Here is an 18,430-nt window from a genome sequence, read left to right as displayed (position 1 = left end):
ATACCATTTTCTCAATGACTCTGTCTTGATATTAACTGCTTGTATGTGTGTGAAAGAGCTAATCTGCATTTAAAGGGTTTGTGCTGATATGAGTATGAAAGTATGTGTTTCCCAAAGAATATAACCAGCCAGAAAAATATCGAGTGTTCTTTATCTCATATTCAAATCATAATGACCACATTTTTAACTACTACATCAATTTTTAAACTTCATTCATCTCTACCTTATTTTAATTAAAATGCGCTCTGCCTAGTCCATATACATGTAAAAATCTAGTTTGCAGTTTGACAGGATATTATTGAACAGTATGTGAATTGGTTTAAAAGTAACCAGATTTGAAGCATCCATCAGTCAGTAACAGTGCACTCATAGGTCACTGAAGCTGTCAATTTCAATCAACTCTGTAATTAAATACATCACCAATATAGATTTTGTGTACGAATGTCACTTGTTCTTCAGATGTCTGCTACTAGGACAAATCACACTTCAGTGTCTTTGAACGTGCCTTCTAAATACAGTTTTCTAAAACAGCATAACATCTCCATCCATCTCAATCCAATTTGCTGAATAGAAATGTGTTTAACTAATACATAATCTAAGCACTGAATTAAAAAACAATATATGTGTTCTTCTTTCTGCTTGAATGAGCACTGTAATGTTGTAGTAGGTATTTTATTGCTTCTCTTTAAACACTTGTTCCGGTATTTGTTATGGAAAACAGTAAGAAAAAATAATACCTGATCAAAAAGGGAGAAATTGTCTGCATCATCTGTAATTAAAATTACTTTGTTACATGTTCAAAAAAATAAAAGCATAGGATAATTCAGACATAAAGAAATAACTATTATTTCTAATTTTGCTGTAAGAACAGAAGTTTTTTCAGATAAAAAAAGAAAAAAATAGTGCTTTTGAGTGTCAGATTTCTCTATTCTATTTGTCACTAGATTGGAAAAGTCAGAAACAAAGCTAAATTACTGAATATATATTGCCTGCCATTTGATTTAATCTTCAAATAAGCTATGAGAAACAGATCTCTGGACAGTTAATCTTTAGTTTTGTAGCCCATGCACATTTTCCATAAGGTTACAAGGGAATTAGGCCCAGAAGAGAGGGGAAAGTCATACTGTCTTATTCTTAAGATGATTCCTGAGACCCTGCTAGAAAACTGTAGCTTCCTTACTATAAAAAAAAAAATAATTGGCAGAGTGCTTGCTGCAACAAAATAGCAGTCAATCAGAATGACAATATTATTCAAATTTTTTGTTTGTTCTTCAAATCAGATATTTATCCAGTAAAAAAAAAGTATGTTAACCATAAATACATAAGGTATACTGTATTTTAAGGCATCATCCTGCCTTAAAACTAGAAAATGCAAAGGATTTTGGGAATACTGAGGGTAATGTGAGTGGATGTTAACTGTTGGAAAACAGTGCCTTTAATACTGTTTCTTGATCCAGGAAGCAGCTCTAGAAAAAAATATAAATATATAAATAAATCCAGAATTATATTTTCAGTGTAGTCCAAGGATTTCAGGCAAAATCTTTAGAACATTCATCTCAACAATCCCAACTCAAAAGCATAGGATAGTTGAATTTTAAATTCAATATATATTACAAAGACACAAAAGTTGGGACAGTTGGAACACAAGACCCCACAATAAAATCCAACTAAGATACTCCAAAGCATATATTCTAAGAGGGATGTGTATAACTCCAACTGGAAAACAGAAAGAAAATAAATAAGCAAAGGGAAAATGGAAGGAATGCACGAATGTGCTAAATAATGGTAGCTTCAGAAAAATAATGAGATGGTTGAGTACAGAAGAAACTAGAAGGTGGATGCATCAGAATGGAAGCTCAACAGATCAATTACCAGACTAATCTTGGTGTTGGTTCTTCAAAAGAAAAAAAAAAAGATCACCGGAAATACAGGAGAACTCAAGAAATTGAGCTTTGTGGATGATGGAAAGCTTTATTTAATTCACAAATCATCATGATCAGTTGCTGGTAACTAAACAGTCAGTGTTAATAATCCACAACTGACATTGGTTGTAGTTATTTTCCTCAGTCTCCTTTTATCTGCAAACACATTGATTATACTGTTTACAATCCCATCAAAAACACTCTTGTATTCTGACTCATGTTCCTTCGAGTGCACTGAAATTATTCTTGCCAGTTTTACATGAACGCTCTCTCATTAGAGCTCACGAAAACTCCTCCTTTCATGTCCTTATTGACCTGTCATCTTTTGAAACAGTCTATCACACCCTTCTCCTGGAAATTTGTTCTCTTTTAGTTGCTGTGACTCTAATTATTTTCTTCCTGCTTTTTAAATCATTCCTATAGTGCACTCTGGTAGACCATTGTTTTCTTCTGGCATCCTATAGGGAAGCCTGTGTGCTACCTCCACTTTTTTTTCTCCTAATATTTCATTTCTAGGTATCTCATACACAAACACAAACTCAGTGAAATGTAACACTGACATCTGAATCAATATCTGAGTCAATTCTCCATCTTATGGAACTCAAAATTCACATTTTCCTCTGCCTTCTCTGTTGTCTCTGAGACTGCAGAAGGATAGACGAAAGAGGAAAGAGGAAGAGGTGCACTTCAAAACACAAGAAGGCTAAAGAGAGGCCTCAGAGAAGTGCTTTACTGTCATCTGAAAAGTTACTTCATCATTCACCTTCACAGTTCTCATTAAAACTCATTTGCGTTGCCAACACAACCCACTCAGTGTTGGATTCCAGCTCTATTGAAGCTGCTACAGAAGTAGGCAACACTGTCCGCATGTTTCTTTGTCTTCTGTATTTCATTTCATCCATTGTCTTCTTTTTATATATATGTAATTTAAACATATATATGTATATTGCAAACTCCATGGGGAAGAAGTCTTCTATTGTTCTGTCTTTATACAGAGCTCAGCAAAATGAAATCCCAGAAATTAACTAGCAGTGCTGAACTAAGTGTCTGTGCCACAAGAGAATATCTCTTCCACTGGAAAAATGAACATCAACTACATAGGGAAAGTGTGGGTTTCCCTGGCATGCAACTTTCATTTTCCTTGAGGAAAGGCATGTATGTCTTCAAGGTCTAACACATGGTAAAAAACAGTATTGTACTTAGAAGAGCAAGTTTAAGGAATTGGCTCATTCTTTCTCCAAGCAGTAGACTATCCTGAGCCAAGCAGAAACATTAGCTAAGTCTGCTTTCACAGGACACCAAAGACTTATTTTACCTATGCCCAGACATATCAAAGTATATTCTTCTCCCTCAATGCCACAGAGCAAAATGTGCTGGTTTCAGACCATAGTAAATAGATTGCTGGAGAGGGGAATTTAAAAATCTGTTTGACCAGATCATGAGAACTTAATCACTCCACAGCCCAACCAGAGAAATTTAAATAGCATTTCAGGCACATTAACCTCAAATTGCTGATTTAAGCGTTTTTTGTGGTCATCAGTAACAGGTGATAACTCAATGGCAATTTCTTGTGAATTATATTACACAGTTCAATATATTTCAGAGGAATACTTCTATCAGGAGTATAACTCAACATTCGGATACATATTTTAAAAATTAATAGTGAAATACCAAGAAATCTAATTTTTTTCTTCAAGTTTTTTTTATTCTCATGAACCACGCAGGTCTTGAACTGATTGATCAAGGGTCACTTATAGTTTTATTTTACTGAATAACAGGTCTGTAACATGTCAAGCCATGCCTAGTAACCAATACAGCTTCTATATAAGAACAACAACAAGGATGCATATCTCCTGACTACATTATCGTTGAATGAATCCCAAAACATCTACCTGTAACTGTATTCTTTGGCTCTAGGTCTATTTCTTATTGAATTACTCTACAAAAAAAAAAAAAAAAAAAAAAAAAAAAAAAAAAGAAAAAAAAAGAAAAAAAACAGGACATTTGGAAATTCTTACAAAAGCCAGCTTTGGAGAGCACAGGCTTATTCTAAAATGGGAACTGATTCTTCTAAGTGAATGGTTTTAGCATTTATACAGGTTGGTATACTTTCCCTCCTCGCACTCTTTTGACAAAATGGGTATAAAATGATCTTAGAGAGTATCTGGCAAGGCTCAATTAATGAAAAAGATATAAAAAAGGTTCAGGAGCAAACACAGTTTTTGTTCATTTAGGGTCTTTTTTAAAACTAGTAATCAAGAAGAGCTCTCTCATCATTCAGTTCTGTTTTGTGCTATTAGAATACGACTAAATCAAAATAATGGCATTTGCTAAAATCCTTGAAATAGTCTCCTTTTAAATGTCTGCTTCCCCTCGTCCTGATCATAGTCATTGAGGAAGGTTAATCTAGTCTGTATTTAAACAGTTTCCAGCCACAGCAATACCCTAGCATATCTAAAATGCTTCTTGCATCAGGTGGAACTTACTATATTTTAATAGAGCTGTAATATAAATGGTACGGTGAATGAGGAGCCTTCAGATCTTGTGGGGTTTTATTATTATTATTATTATTATTATTATTATTATTAATTTTGGGGGTAGGGGCAGGGCAGGATAATTAACTGAACATGGAAGTAACAAGCAGGAACAAACAGGAAATCTGCCTCTGATGTCTGTGAAAAAAGTTGCACTGATTCGGCAACACTGTAATTTTACCTCTAGAAGTTTTTTTTATATCTGGGATTACAGACAAGTAACATGCTATTGGCACTTTGGAAGCAACTCCTGAGTTATGGCAATTCTTCATGATGATCACCAAGAAGACTCAGAAGGAAATTATCCTGCTGGCATGTATCAAAGTGGGTTCTTGTATTAGGTGGGTTACTGATGCAACAGGAAAAGAGATTGTCCCAAAGACAGAATCAGAAGAAGGTGAAGTAGTAACAACCTTGGATTTTCATGTCTGGAATTTCTATTGAATTTTCATTTTTGCAGCAGATAACAATTTTTGGATCTCTTTTCTCTCCAATTTGGTGATAACATGTTGGTGAGCAAGAAACATGAGAATCTCATACAATCAATGACTTTCAGCTGGAGTATCAAGGTGTTTGCCTCAAAGAGCACAAGGAATGAGAAATTTTTGCACAAGTTTTCAGCATCTGTTGTATGGGATCTCACCTGAGCTTTCTAGAGATGTGTTCCAGTTCCAGTTCACGTTTCTTTCTGTATTATGCTTCTTATACAGTTAGAACAAGACCATTTCTTCATTTATTTTATTTCCCAAAGTAAAGGTTTATGAGGAAAATTGATTTTGTGTTAGTGATACACTCTGCTTCTACAAAATTAAAATCTTATAGCCTAATTTTTAAATGATAGCTGATGGTTAACAATCTAAAATCTAATATATCTTGACACAAAATACTGCTTCAAATTGCAAAGTTTCAATGATCCATTTCAAAACTAAAATGTTTTTTCCTCATGATATCTCTACAAATTTACTATAGCCCCCAAAGAACATTTCAGTGTTGACAACATAGCATTTTTGATCAGAGGTAGACTTCGTGGTAGGATTATTCTATTCCCCCTCTCTAAGAAAGAGGCAGCTTATATTTTGGAGATTCAGTGTGTTCCCACCTAGTCATGTACAACCTCTGGGTACTGCAAAAAGGAAAAATGGAAAAAAAAAAAAAAAAAAAACCCTCACTTCTCAGTGAAAAAACCTAGATAATTTATTCCTTGTAAGGTAACAATTTTTCCTTGAGGATGTCTTCTTGAGCACTACAGTGCTTAGCCACTCTTCCAATATTACAATGCAATAAATAAAATGGGCAATGAAATTTTCTATGACTCTCAGAGGTGAAATTCAGTCTTGGAGTGGCAACCATAATAAATATCCATGAATCTTGGTTCTGGTTAACTGACCAGTCAAACACTAAAGTGCTGGGGTGTCAAGCCTCTACATTTATGATGACTAGAGTAGATGCCATGCTGAGAGATCATTACACTACAGCTTTTAAAATGCACATTCCCAGCATGGTGAGTAATGCTTGCTTTGCACTAAGACATGGCCTGAAAGGAAATCATCAAGGAAACAAAAAGTTGAGGGAATTCACCTACAAAATGTGCTGACCTGACTGTAAAGGCAGAAGACTTACAGCATGCATCATGGGAACAACATTTCCTCCTACCTCTTCCCACCAGAAGTAGATGGCCAGTATTTCAAGGGTCAAATGAAGCAGAGAATCTCACTCTTGCCACCAACACTGTGGACACTTCCCACCAGGAACGTGTCACTTCCCTAAAGTTCCCCAAGGAAGCTTTCTGAGGACAAAGTCTTTTATTTCAAAGGGAATGATAAGTGGGAATGACTCTTAGGCCAAATCTGAATATTGTGGAAAGAATAAACATTTCCCTTAGATTTCCCCTTCCTTCCCTTTCTTGGAAGTACCTGACAATTTGGAAATAATTTGCTGAAGACAAGGACTATTGTCTTTTAGGTTTATCCTCATAGGGTCCTTATAAAAGGAGAGCCTCTGAACTGCATAGCTTATCACTTCATCAATGTCCAGTGAGGAAGTGGAACAAGAGGATGAGGAACAGGGAAATTGGGGAGAAAGTATACAAGCAACTCCTACCTCAGATGTTCACAAAAGAGACTACCGCCTGGATGTCCAGCCTCTGCTAGCCGTTTGTCAAAGAACATGTCCATGAGACAAAACAAGACTAATATACAGAGCAGGCAAAGAGTCTGGTTTCTTGTAGACCTACTGTGAGCTTTTAAGGGTTGTGGTTTTACCATTTTTATTTTTTTTTTCAAAAAAGAAAACCCTTTTTCTTTAAAGTGTATGTTATTAAATGAGGTAGAATTTTCTCATATTTAAGAGCCTCAAGACATGTATATTTATAAAAAAGGCAACAAGGAAGCATTATTTAGCAAGGAACTTGTCACAAAATTCAAAATTCTTTATATTTATTGACACTATTAACGAAAAAAAGGGTTCGGAAGCAAAATATAGAGCTAAGGCATCTCCTTACTGTATGATTTTCAAAACATCTTATTAGTTTTAGGCATAAATATACCACACTGATATGGTACTTTCATCTAGAAAGCAACACTGGCCTCAGATCCTTTTTTAAAGTTCATTTTTTCACTTTTAAGAGCATGAAAATAAATGATAAGCTTATGAAATGCAAAATAGAGCTGAAATAAGTGTCTTTTTTTGTTTTGTTCTTTTTAGATATAGCAGGAATCAGAGAATCAGAATCTCAAAACAGGATCAATATTCAGGAAAGAATTTTTTGTGGAAAATGACTGTTTTCTTTGCTCTGTGAGGTCCTGTAATAATTTCTCAATCAAGGTTACTGATAAAAATGCAATGGATTTCAGAAAAAAAAAAAAAAAGTGATGGCTTTTATGAGTACTCTGAAATTGCTGGAAAACTAGATAGAGACTTTTATTGTAGGTAGTCAAGAACCATGTGAGTGGTGATTGCCATGGTCCATCAGCTGATTCAGATCATATAGGTCTTACTAATAAAAATGTGAAGAAACTTACCAGTGGCACTAGAGTTAAACACTTAAGGAACCAGTTGAGATTAGAAATGGTTTTTAATTTGCTGCAAAATCATAATATGCAAAGGGTTTTTATACCTAATATAACTCCCACTATTACTACATGCTGATATAAACTCACTTTATTTCTGCTTTGAGCAGACATGAGCTTGTTATGCCTATGGTTTAAGCTGACTTGAGGCCATTTAGTGATTGTAGCATAGAGTTGTAGTCTGTGTAATATATTCTATCTCTCAGCAAAGCTTATTAGCTTGGCTCGATGCTATATTAATGTCTACACACCTCTTGGCTTGTGCTCAGATGGCTTGGAAGCACAGGCAAAGAGAGCTCACACCTGGCTGAAAAATGGTAGGCACACATATATTGTATTACGTATAATATAGATATAATAAAAGGGGAAAAAACAATATTATACTGAGAATAACACGTTCTCCCCCTTTGATATAGAACAAGAAATACACTAAAAAGACATTAAAGTTGATTCCATTTATAATTTGAAGAATATCCAGTTCTCAGATTATTAAATTAATGACAATCTAACCTTGAAAACACCTCTATCTGCTGAAAGAGCAACACTCCATCACCTGTTTTGATTCATTAATGTATCATTTAACTTGGTATGACACATGTTCAGCAGTTATAATTACATTATCGCCTCCCTATTACATCAGCTCTGCTCCAAGTTTCTGTCACCACAACTCCAATTTTCAACACAGAGCAATCCACTGCACTCTTTCCTTATTAGTGTCATCTTTAATGTAGCAGAGAGTCTGAACCATTACTTGGCACTGAGAGTTTAACAGCAATTAACCCCTGCTCTATCCCCAGGGAGAAGTACATCAGCAACTTGCCAAAACACTGTAAACAAGCTGGCCAAGATCAATGCAAAACCATGCTGGCTGCAAAACACCTACTGTATTAATTTAGGATTGATATAGAAAAAGAGAAAATAGTCTGCATGAAATTGACCTAAAAGGATAGTCTGCGCAGGTTACAAGATTTTCTTGAGGATGAAAAGATAAAAAAATAAATCCCTAGTCTGCCATTTTACAAACACACACGCTGTTTTCTGTCTTGGCTCTTATGCATTGCTTTTTGCCATTGGACTGTCAATTATCCCAGAAAATAAACATATATTATTTGCATGCAGATTAAAAAGAAAAAAGAACTGAACTGTTCTTAGGTATGGAATTAAAAATGAAGGGAGAGAACTGAACACGAACTGAAAGAAGAAAGCAAAATTGGTGCAAATGTCAATTCTCCTTTTGTTTCTATTTACTATGGGGCACAAGAAATATCAAAGCACTCTGATGTAAGTTAAGGTTCCTCCATGGAAGCCAAAGAGAGTGAGTGTAAAGACCTGCAGATGAGAATGATCCTCCCAACACCTTCAGCCGGGGTTGGAGTGACATTCTCAGCCTTGCCCCAATAGGGTCATGCAAAGTCACCAGAAACATGAGTGCAGAACAACCCTGTTATTGGGCACAATGTGAGCACACAGGCCACTACTGAATGCTGCTACCTACCTTATTGCTTCTCCCCTGCTGATGTGACCAGCCAGGTAGCCAAAAACACAGAGACACTGTGCTATGGGACTGAATCAAACCATAAGTCAATACTTTTGTCAGGAGATGCAGGCACAAATGTTTAGGGGACAATACATCAAGGGAGATAAAAAAAAAAAAAAAATCAAGATTCACTTGAACTCATCTAAAATGAAATATCCTTTTTACCAACGGGAAGTTTTCCAGTGTTTTGCCATCACATTTTCCTCCATGAAATTTTGATTTTTCAGCAAATCACATGGCCAGCCGTATAAACATCTTTCCAAAGAGAAATTTCCCGACAACTCTTGCTGGTTAGAAAACAGAAAGACATGTCAGAATAAATAATTTAATTGGAGATTTCTTGTATTAGTCTATGTTAAGAGAAAAGTAAATAATGATAATGTTAATAATAATAATAATAATAATAATAACTTTTTTCATTTCTCTCATTAAATGCTCAATATCATATATAATTGGGATAGTATGATGAAAAACCTTAACGTAAAATGTGATGAAAAACCTTAACGTAAAATGTAGAGATCATAAGAACTGCACAGCCAGCAAGGTTTAGATCAAATGTTTTCTGGGTCCTAGCTAGTAAAAAAATGTGTAAGTCCAGAGCTCTGTCCATGAATATGAACTGAGAATCTGATCCTAAAGGAGGCAGGTTGTAGCACAAGGCAATTCTTCATGTTCAGCTGACTGGGGAAGTTTCTTAGAGGGAGAAAACTGGAAAGAAGAGAATGGTAAAAGCAAGTGAAATAATTTCTCTAGAAATATCTGTCTCTAAACCAAAACAATATCTATGCATATGATGACTTTTTAGCATATGTATCATTGATCAACCTTTTTGGGGGGACTAAGAGGCAAAAAGTAAACAGCCCACATGTTTTAAATACTTTGGACTTACTGACCTTCTGTATGAGGAGTAAGAAAAATTGTAAATATTAAGCATAATGTAAGTTGCTGAAAAACTGAAGTTTTTTTCTACTGCAGCAGAAAATGTGAATGTTGATAAAATTAGATGGAAAAGAGGTTAGTCGACATTTGAAAATTATCTAAGCACTAGCTGTATGTCTCCTTTTATAAACTAATAAATGGTTTCAAATCAGCTATTGGTGACCCAACTATGGAAGAGAATGCAGAGGATTTACCTATACTACAATATCTAATATTAACCAACTAGTTGTCAGGAACACAAAACATGCTAATACTATATTTCTTTGGCATTGGCACATTAAAGAATTAATAATATCATAAGGTCTTTCTTTTCAAATTTTACAGACTTGGGCAGAAATTTTCAAATATACACATCTAAACATATATAATTATATCTGTTTTTTTCAATGATTTTACTGTGAGCTATCAATGCTTTACACTTTTGAAAACTCGAGCCTTAATTTAACATGCCAATTTTAAGCTTTCAGAGCAGTCACTATTTAGATATTTATTTAACAATTTATAATATTTATAATATAACAATTTATTTAATATATAATCACCTTAAAGATTCTCCAGAGTTATAGAAATAAGTGCAGTATTTATCTAGAAGAATGATAACAGGAATAAGAAGAAGAAATTTTAAAAAAAGGCAAGGAAAAAAAAAAGAAATTAAGGAAAAAAAAAATGCATCATATAACCCAGAAAAGTTCTTCTTGTGTGCAAGGTTTGGATCCTTAAAATCAACAGAAGATCATGGATAAGAAAGACTGAGTGGGAACAATAGGTAAATGAGGCCAAAGTGGTACAAAATATTTTTAATTAATAGTCAATGATCATTTTGAAAACATTAGGTCATAACAAGATCAGATGATGTTAAAAAGGTGAGAAAAGTAGATGTTAAAGAATTACGTAGGTGGAAGAATAAAAAAGTTGGATTTATAATCTAGATTTGACTTTTGTACCATACATTTACTTTTATACACCAATGGACCAAACCAAAACCCTACTTCTTGCAAGACTGGACACTCAGGATGAAGATGCACATTTCACAGATGGAGGCTTATCTTCCTCCATCAGTGTGACATTACATTAGCAATGGAAAGTGTGATACATGAGCTGAAATCATTCTCTATTGCTGGACACAGACATATAGAGAATATCTACCACTCTCTCTTGTAGACGACAGGGTCACCCTATGCCTATCATTGCCTGCCTTATGTCTTTATAGAGGAAAAAAAAATATACATTCTTCTGTGAAAATACAGTTGATTTTTTGCCTTCATTTGCTTTCATTAAAGGTGTCTTTTCTTTTACTGTGAAGTAAACTGAATGCAGCACATGATGATCTGGAGCTGCTGAAATGGGGCACGGCTGACCTTGCATATCTATTTTGCAAAAGATAATCTTAGCACTGCACATGCTTTGAATTCTACAGCAAAAGTTTGTCAGAGTCTAAAAGAAAAAAAAAACCAAACTTCCAAACCTTGGGAACTGTGAATACAAAGTTTTCTCTGGGTATATAACAATTTTCTATTTTGTCCTGTCCTCTGAAATATGTTACAGTACAACACACTTTCTATCCTTCATCAAAGTTATTTTTATTTTCATAACCAAATAACTTTACAGAAAGAAACTATAAAGTCTTGTTAAAAAAAAAAAGAAAGAAAGGAAAAAAACCACAATAGTTTATTTGGCAAACAATTAAAACTCTGACCAGCCCAACCCCTTCAGTCAACTATTTCCAAGTCAAGAGTCACAGATGTTAAGAGCTGTTATGATGCCAAGTTAATCTCCTGAAAATGAATGCCTGAGGTTGGATGAAGAATAGTTTTACCAGCATTCAACATGACTGACAAAAATAAAGAAAAATGGAGCTTAAAAGAGCAGATCAAAGGAAATATGAGAGACAGGGAGGGAAAGAAAATTCTTAGATGATTTCTCTCAGTAATAGATTATTCAGTTCATCATAAAGACCTTAATGCAGATACCCCTACAAAATGGTTTCTTGGTTTACAGTTTGACTGACAAATCTGACCATTTACTCCTTTTCCTAAACTCTCTGCAGGTAAAATATTTTCCATACATTTTATTATCATTTTATATAACATTTCCATTCCTTTTTCCAATATAAGAGATTACAAAACTACCAAGTTTCCTGCTTCCAGAGTTCCAGACTTTCTTGTTATAATATCACAGAATGGTTGAGGTTAGAAGGGGCTTTTAGAGATCATTTAGTCCAACCCCCCAGCTCCAGTAGGGACACCCAGAGCAGAGGACACAGGGCGGCATCCAGTCAGGTTTGGAAGATCTCCGGAGAAGGAGACTCCACAGCCTCCCTGGGCAGTCTGTGCCAGGGCTCTGTCACCCTCACAGGAAGGAAGTTCTTCCTCATATGGAGATGGAGTTTCCTGTGTTACAATGACGCAGTCTGACTCTCAATAAAGAATAGGAGAATGATAGGAGAAAAGCTAATCCCAGGGGACACTACAACAAAATGGAAACTAGTATTAAACTGTCTCATCACTGTTTCTAGTTGCTGATCAAACAGAAATATTTAATTCAGGTTTTATTTGGCATAAACTCAAGAATATCACCAGAAATTAGCTTTTCTTAAAACATTTCTGTTAGAAGATAGGGTTTTCCAAAAGAAATTGCACAATTATTTCAGTCACTTGCCTTATTCACATGTCTTTGGTCTAAAACTTGTGTCAGGAAGTTCAGTGATATTTGGTTGTCTTGTCCTTCACATTGCTTCAAGTCTAGCTGCTTCAGAGACTATTACTAGAACTCTTCAAGATGTCTTTTACCTTCTCCTTTGATGTTGAAAGACAGTTTGAGTATTTCCATAGTATCTCTAAACCTACACACACTTGCGAATGCAAGGAGAACTCCCAAACCTCATGTCAAGGCTGGAGGCAAGCCAGGGCCAGAGTTAACAAGCAGCACATGTTAAGACCAAACAATACCACAGAACCAGCTGATTTTACTTCTTACATAACACAAGTGACACAATTTCTTCTTCTTCTTCTTTTTTTTTTTTTTTTTTTTTTTTTTTTTTTCTGAAGGCTGTATTCCAGAAGGGCACACATGCTTATTATCAAAATGTTTGCCCATTCTTTTCCTTCCTTCAATATATATGAGGGTGGTTTATGCATCTAATATGAGTATGTGTGGGTTTAACTTCCTGCCATTAGTCTTGCTGTGCTTGTCTCTCTTCTGGTATTGACAGTGTCTCTCCGAGGCATTTAAGTAATGTAATCAAATCCTCTTTGATCCTACTTTTAAAGCACTAATAGCAATAAATACATTTTGCAGTAAAGCATTCTTACCAGTCCTTTCATTCTTTCATTAGCTCTTCTCTATACTCTTTCCAGTTATTTAATATCCAACTCATATACAGGGCCTGATTCCTGAGACTTGTTTAGTCAGCAACAACTGCGAAAAGGAATTACAAAAGAGAATCAGTAATGGCTTAAGCCAACCAATATCTGAAGGCTCAGGCTTGTAGGGAGGGTTCTCACTGGAGCAATAGCAAAGTTTCAATTTGTCTCCTTTCTCCTCCAAAGACTTGGGATATTAAGGTCATGATTCAGACCCATAGTTTTGACATAATGCACCTTGAAGTTTAGTACTTTCACTCTGACTTTCATCAAATGTCAGAGTCAGCAGGTATGTCTTCTCAAAAAGTCAAAGTCAAATTACAGGTTTGAAGAAATTCCTGTGAACTGAAACCATATAGTTCTGCTCAGCTCTATCCTTAACTGCAGCTGTGTAAATCTTTCTTTCTTGCAATTCTTCCTTCCTCATTACATTTGAGTCTTGAGTCACTGAGCAATTGTTTCAGACTCAGAATCTAAAGTCTTTCTCATCTTTTTTCACCCTGATTGGTGTCACCTGTAATAAAATAAAATATATTTCCAAGAACCGAAAAATGAAATCATGGCATGAGTTGAAAACAAAAGTTAAAGAGCACGTACACTTTTTCTCTTCTGCCTAATGCAGTCATTCTCAGACTGGATCAAGGGAAAACAACTGGCAAGACTTAAAAAAGGAAACTAGTAACAGTTGGTAACAGCATAGACTTGGAGCCTTTCACCTTCAGAATGGATTCGGCCCAGACTGAGAGCAATTTAAAAGAAATATTGACTTCTGGGTGTTTAGTGACCTGTGTAAAAAAGAATTAATAATCACAGTTGTTTGCTAAGGGACATCACTAAAATTGTCAGCACTGTTGCCAGACCTGATGGCATCTTTGCTGAAAGGTGTAAAAGATTTTGCACTTCATTTATCAGTGGGGCACACGTAAATAGGTCACAGGGTATCCAAAGAAACTGAAATTCTTCCAAGTTTCTGAAAGATTTGGCTACATTCTGCAATCCATCACTTAGTCCACACATGTACTGAGAAGTGGTTCTTATGTCTATATGTAGAATATTCAGCTGGACTGCAGGTTATCAACTTGCTCAGGCTATTCACAGTCTTAGATTATAGTGCAGACATAAACTGATGGTGCTGATCCTCTCCAGAATGAATGGACAAGTATGCAGTGAAGAAAGAAGTGAGAAGTAGAAAAAACATTGACCTTTTTTCTTATTATACAGCTAGATAATGCAGCTGTTGTCATAATTTGTTTTTGGTATGGATCAACAGCTAATAACTAATCATTGGAAGACAGGTTATAATGGAGGGAAACAATACATCTTCTGAAGGTGACTCTTAGCAGGAATAGGTCAGGGACAGATGGAACATTAACTTTTGCACATGTCCATGTGATCATTCAGGTTTTACTGAAGCAAGTATTCCATTACAAAAGGCATAATCTTTCAGTTTATACATTTTTAATCTATTTGCAGATGTTTAAAAGTACAGGGTGATCCAGAACTTCAAAAGTTCAATGAAAAATGAATAGGTCAAGTTAACAATGGTATTTTATAATTAACTAAATCATTTAGAAAACTTGGTATCAAGAGATCTTTTAAATACTATCTGTCTTATTCTCTGCTGTCATTGTACAGCAGTTACTTTTGTTATTTCTAATAATTCCCTTCATTCTTTGCCCTAGTGAGGTTTGTTCTGCTCCACTGAGATTAAATTGGGATAGGGTAGAAGAGGAGCCTATATACCACTTGCTTTCCTAGTACTTTCAACTCCAGAAGATCTCAAGAAACATTTACCAGCCCAGTATACAGAAGTCATAAGCAGGAATGGAAATTAGGATTTCTAGGTTTCCAATTAGCTTTCAGCATATGTTTCCTACATGACAGTGGGCAAATCACTTTTCTCTCCATGTGCAAAATGGAAGTAGTTACTTATTCAGAAAGATTATGCAAAAAGGAATTAAATTGTATTGGTAAAACTCCTTAACATCCTTCATAAATTACAACTTAGGGAATGTACCTACATATATTATGCTCATAGTATATGTATTATATTACAATCATTATCAATATATAATAACTAACAGACTATTCAAGGGACCTTCAGTTCCAGTGAGTGGTTACTGAGAGAAAGCAAGCAGCAAGTCTGCAAGTGCAATTGAATTTTCTCCCTGTGCTCTTCCAAAGGAAATAGCTAATACTGACTGGGACCAGAGGCCATTCTGCTCCCTCAGTTTCAGAAGCAGCCTTCTCAGTTAGTGACAAATGTTGAGAGACAGCAGCTCAGCTGCTCCCCAGGAAGGCGAGTTACTGGCTGAGCACAGTGTTTCGTAGTGCTGGGTTAAAAAGCAGAGGAAAAAAAACAGTTTAAGTTACAGTTTAAATTACAGAAGAGTCTCTTTGTGCGAGTTTCCTATATACCCACTGGCACCCTTAAAAAAAGTGAATATGCTTCAATCTATTTTTATACTGGGCAGGGCCTTAAACATAAATGTATGGAAGGGACTATCCTAACTTCTGATGTCTTCAGACAGTAGATACCTATGTCTAACCTTGTTGTTGAAGGCTCCCATCAGTCTGAGGAAGATTAATGGGTGCTTCTGGGCTCCATTTATCTTGAACAAAAACAGCTGACCCAATTAGTCAGGTTAAGAAAATTTAGCCAAAATATTCAGAGGAAGGTGTCCGCAGCTACCTAAAGTTAGGTGAGCTGGATCTTGTGTCATAAAACTGATAGACTACAAAACCTATTATTTCTGTAAGGATGAATTCTGAGATGGAGTTGTGCATCTCAAATAGCCAACAAACATCAAACCTACCCCACAATATTAGATCTAGTCTTGGACTTTGGCATCTTTGAAAATGAATCAAGATAATGAGACCCCATTTGCAACATGGCTATGATGAGTAAATAGACTAAACCATGATAATTAGACACTCAAATGCAGGCAAAAGTTGTGCATAGATCGTGCATCTTTCTTTTTGATATTTGTTCCCCTCAGGCATTAACTTATCTTGGCCAAATCCTCCTTTCTTCAAGTTCAGAGATATTTTAACTTTGAACTTCAAATGAAGTGCAAATAAAACACCAAATAAACATAGGATGTTGCACAATTGTCAGTGGGGCCCATTTGAATATTTAACAACTTGGACACCTGTGACTATCGCAAGAAATAAAAAGAATTAATTTTAAAAGAATTATTGACATAATATAGCTCATGATAGTCAGTGAATAAAAATGCATACTTCTAATTGAATGTTGGCACCTAGCCACCAACTAAGCATAACTTCAAAAGCAACAGCTGGGAAAGCATCTTTTAGATTTTAATTACAGTAGCTCGTAAGCCACTTATCTTTTCAACTTTTTTCTTCAGAAAGCACTTCTGTTTCATAGAAGCAAGTTCAAAGGTATTTACAACATGTAGGGTAAAGAGAATTAGCTGTGCCACAGTCAAACTTCACTTGCAAATCTGGGTTCTGGACCCAAATATCCCCAGCTTTGAAGTGTGAATCACATCTGATAGAAAAATAAATAAAAACTGCAAGAAGCAGGTCTGAAACTGTTCTGTCTCTAGAACCAGGATAATATTTTTTTTCTCATCTGTTTTTTGTATTTTAATGTTACCTCAGGTGGTCAATGAAACTGGACCTTCACTGTGCAAGTATCTGAACACATAAAGATAACACATAAAGAAACACAAAGATAATCCTGGATGATTCAGGCAACAAAAGGGAGAAGGAACTATAGAACAGTTTGGGGTAAGGGCTTACAGACAGATCTTGGTCCTACAAAGTGACAAACATTTTGGCTGGATCCAGAAAATCCTTATACTTGTGCTTAGGCATAATGGGATAAAAATTCCATTGACTACTCACAGATTAATATTTAGAATGATCTAAGAGATTTGCTGAATTGGGCAACAGTCCTTATTTATCAGCAAAAAATCTAGAAAGGGTTATGGCTTATTTCATCTAATATCAGAAGGTTTATAGTCTAGGAAGCTAGTTTAAATTTCTGCCTCTATTAAATGAGAGAGGAGAGGACAGAGAAGGAGAGAGGGAAGGACAGAGAAGTGGAAGGAGAGAGAGGGAGGGCGAGGAGAGAGGAGAGGGTAGAGGAAAGAATGGAGAGGAAAGGCAGATGCAGGAGAGAATGGAAAGGTAGGTGGGAGGGAAAAGAGAAACAGGATGGATGAAGGAGGAGGAGAAGGATGGAGGGAGAAGAGTAAGAACAAGAGCAGACTACATTGGATGATTCCTCCCACGCTGTCAGAGGTGTCTCTATAGCCTGTTGTGATACAGACTCACTTGTTACCTTGTCCACACCAGCCAGAAAAGGGCTGCAGCTCTCTGCCTGGGACAGGAGGCAACGTGCCCCTTGGGTGCATTGCTTATTCATGAAAAGGAAACAAAAGAAAGTGCTCTAAAAGTTTTAGCATTATAGTCTTGATACATTCTCTACTGGAAATCTTTGAAAACTGATCTCGATCTTGAAATCTGTGTTTCAAGCTGCATTGTCCTTCCATGGCACGTGCCAAAATCACATACTGCATTTCATAAATGAATCTGTCCTAAAACAATACCTGTTAGCTTCTCTTGTCTCACTGCTTGTATTAGAAAGCCTCACTTGAAGAGCTCTGAGGGTCTTCTACAATTCCACGGAAATAAAATACATAGGAATATCTGATGTAATTAAATATATCGGAGGACTTTTAGGGCTGTTGCAGAGCAAATGATAACAATTCTATTACCTATTAATGTTATTTCTAAACAGTTAACAGAAAAAAAGGCCTGTTTATAATTTTCTGCAAAATATGAATAACATTTAGCATTCTCGTAGACTTTTGAGACATTATTTATATAAAGATAATGGTATATCTTTGCAGATAGAGAAGAATTAGGATGCAGTAAGACTTAGGCTCCACTGTCCAGACATATTTTAAGGCACATTTTATCAAGGTGCCAAGGAAAATGCTGAATTTTGTGCTGAACTGTGCTGAAGTTTCTTGTTCTTCCAGACTGGAAAAGGGCTCCAGAAGAGACCATAAACAGGAACTGAACCTGGCCCTTC

The sequence above is a fragment of the Nothoprocta perdicaria genome, unplaced genomic scaffold, assembly GCF_003342845.1.
Source record: "Nothoprocta perdicaria isolate Ctin4 unplaced genomic scaffold, notPer1 scaffold_161, whole genome shotgun sequence".
NCBI lineage: Eukaryota > Metazoa > Chordata > Aves > Tinamiformes > Tinamidae > Nothoprocta > Nothoprocta perdicaria.
The sequence above is the reverse complement of the archived record's forward strand: the minus strand, read 5'-3'. Positions refer to the sequence as shown.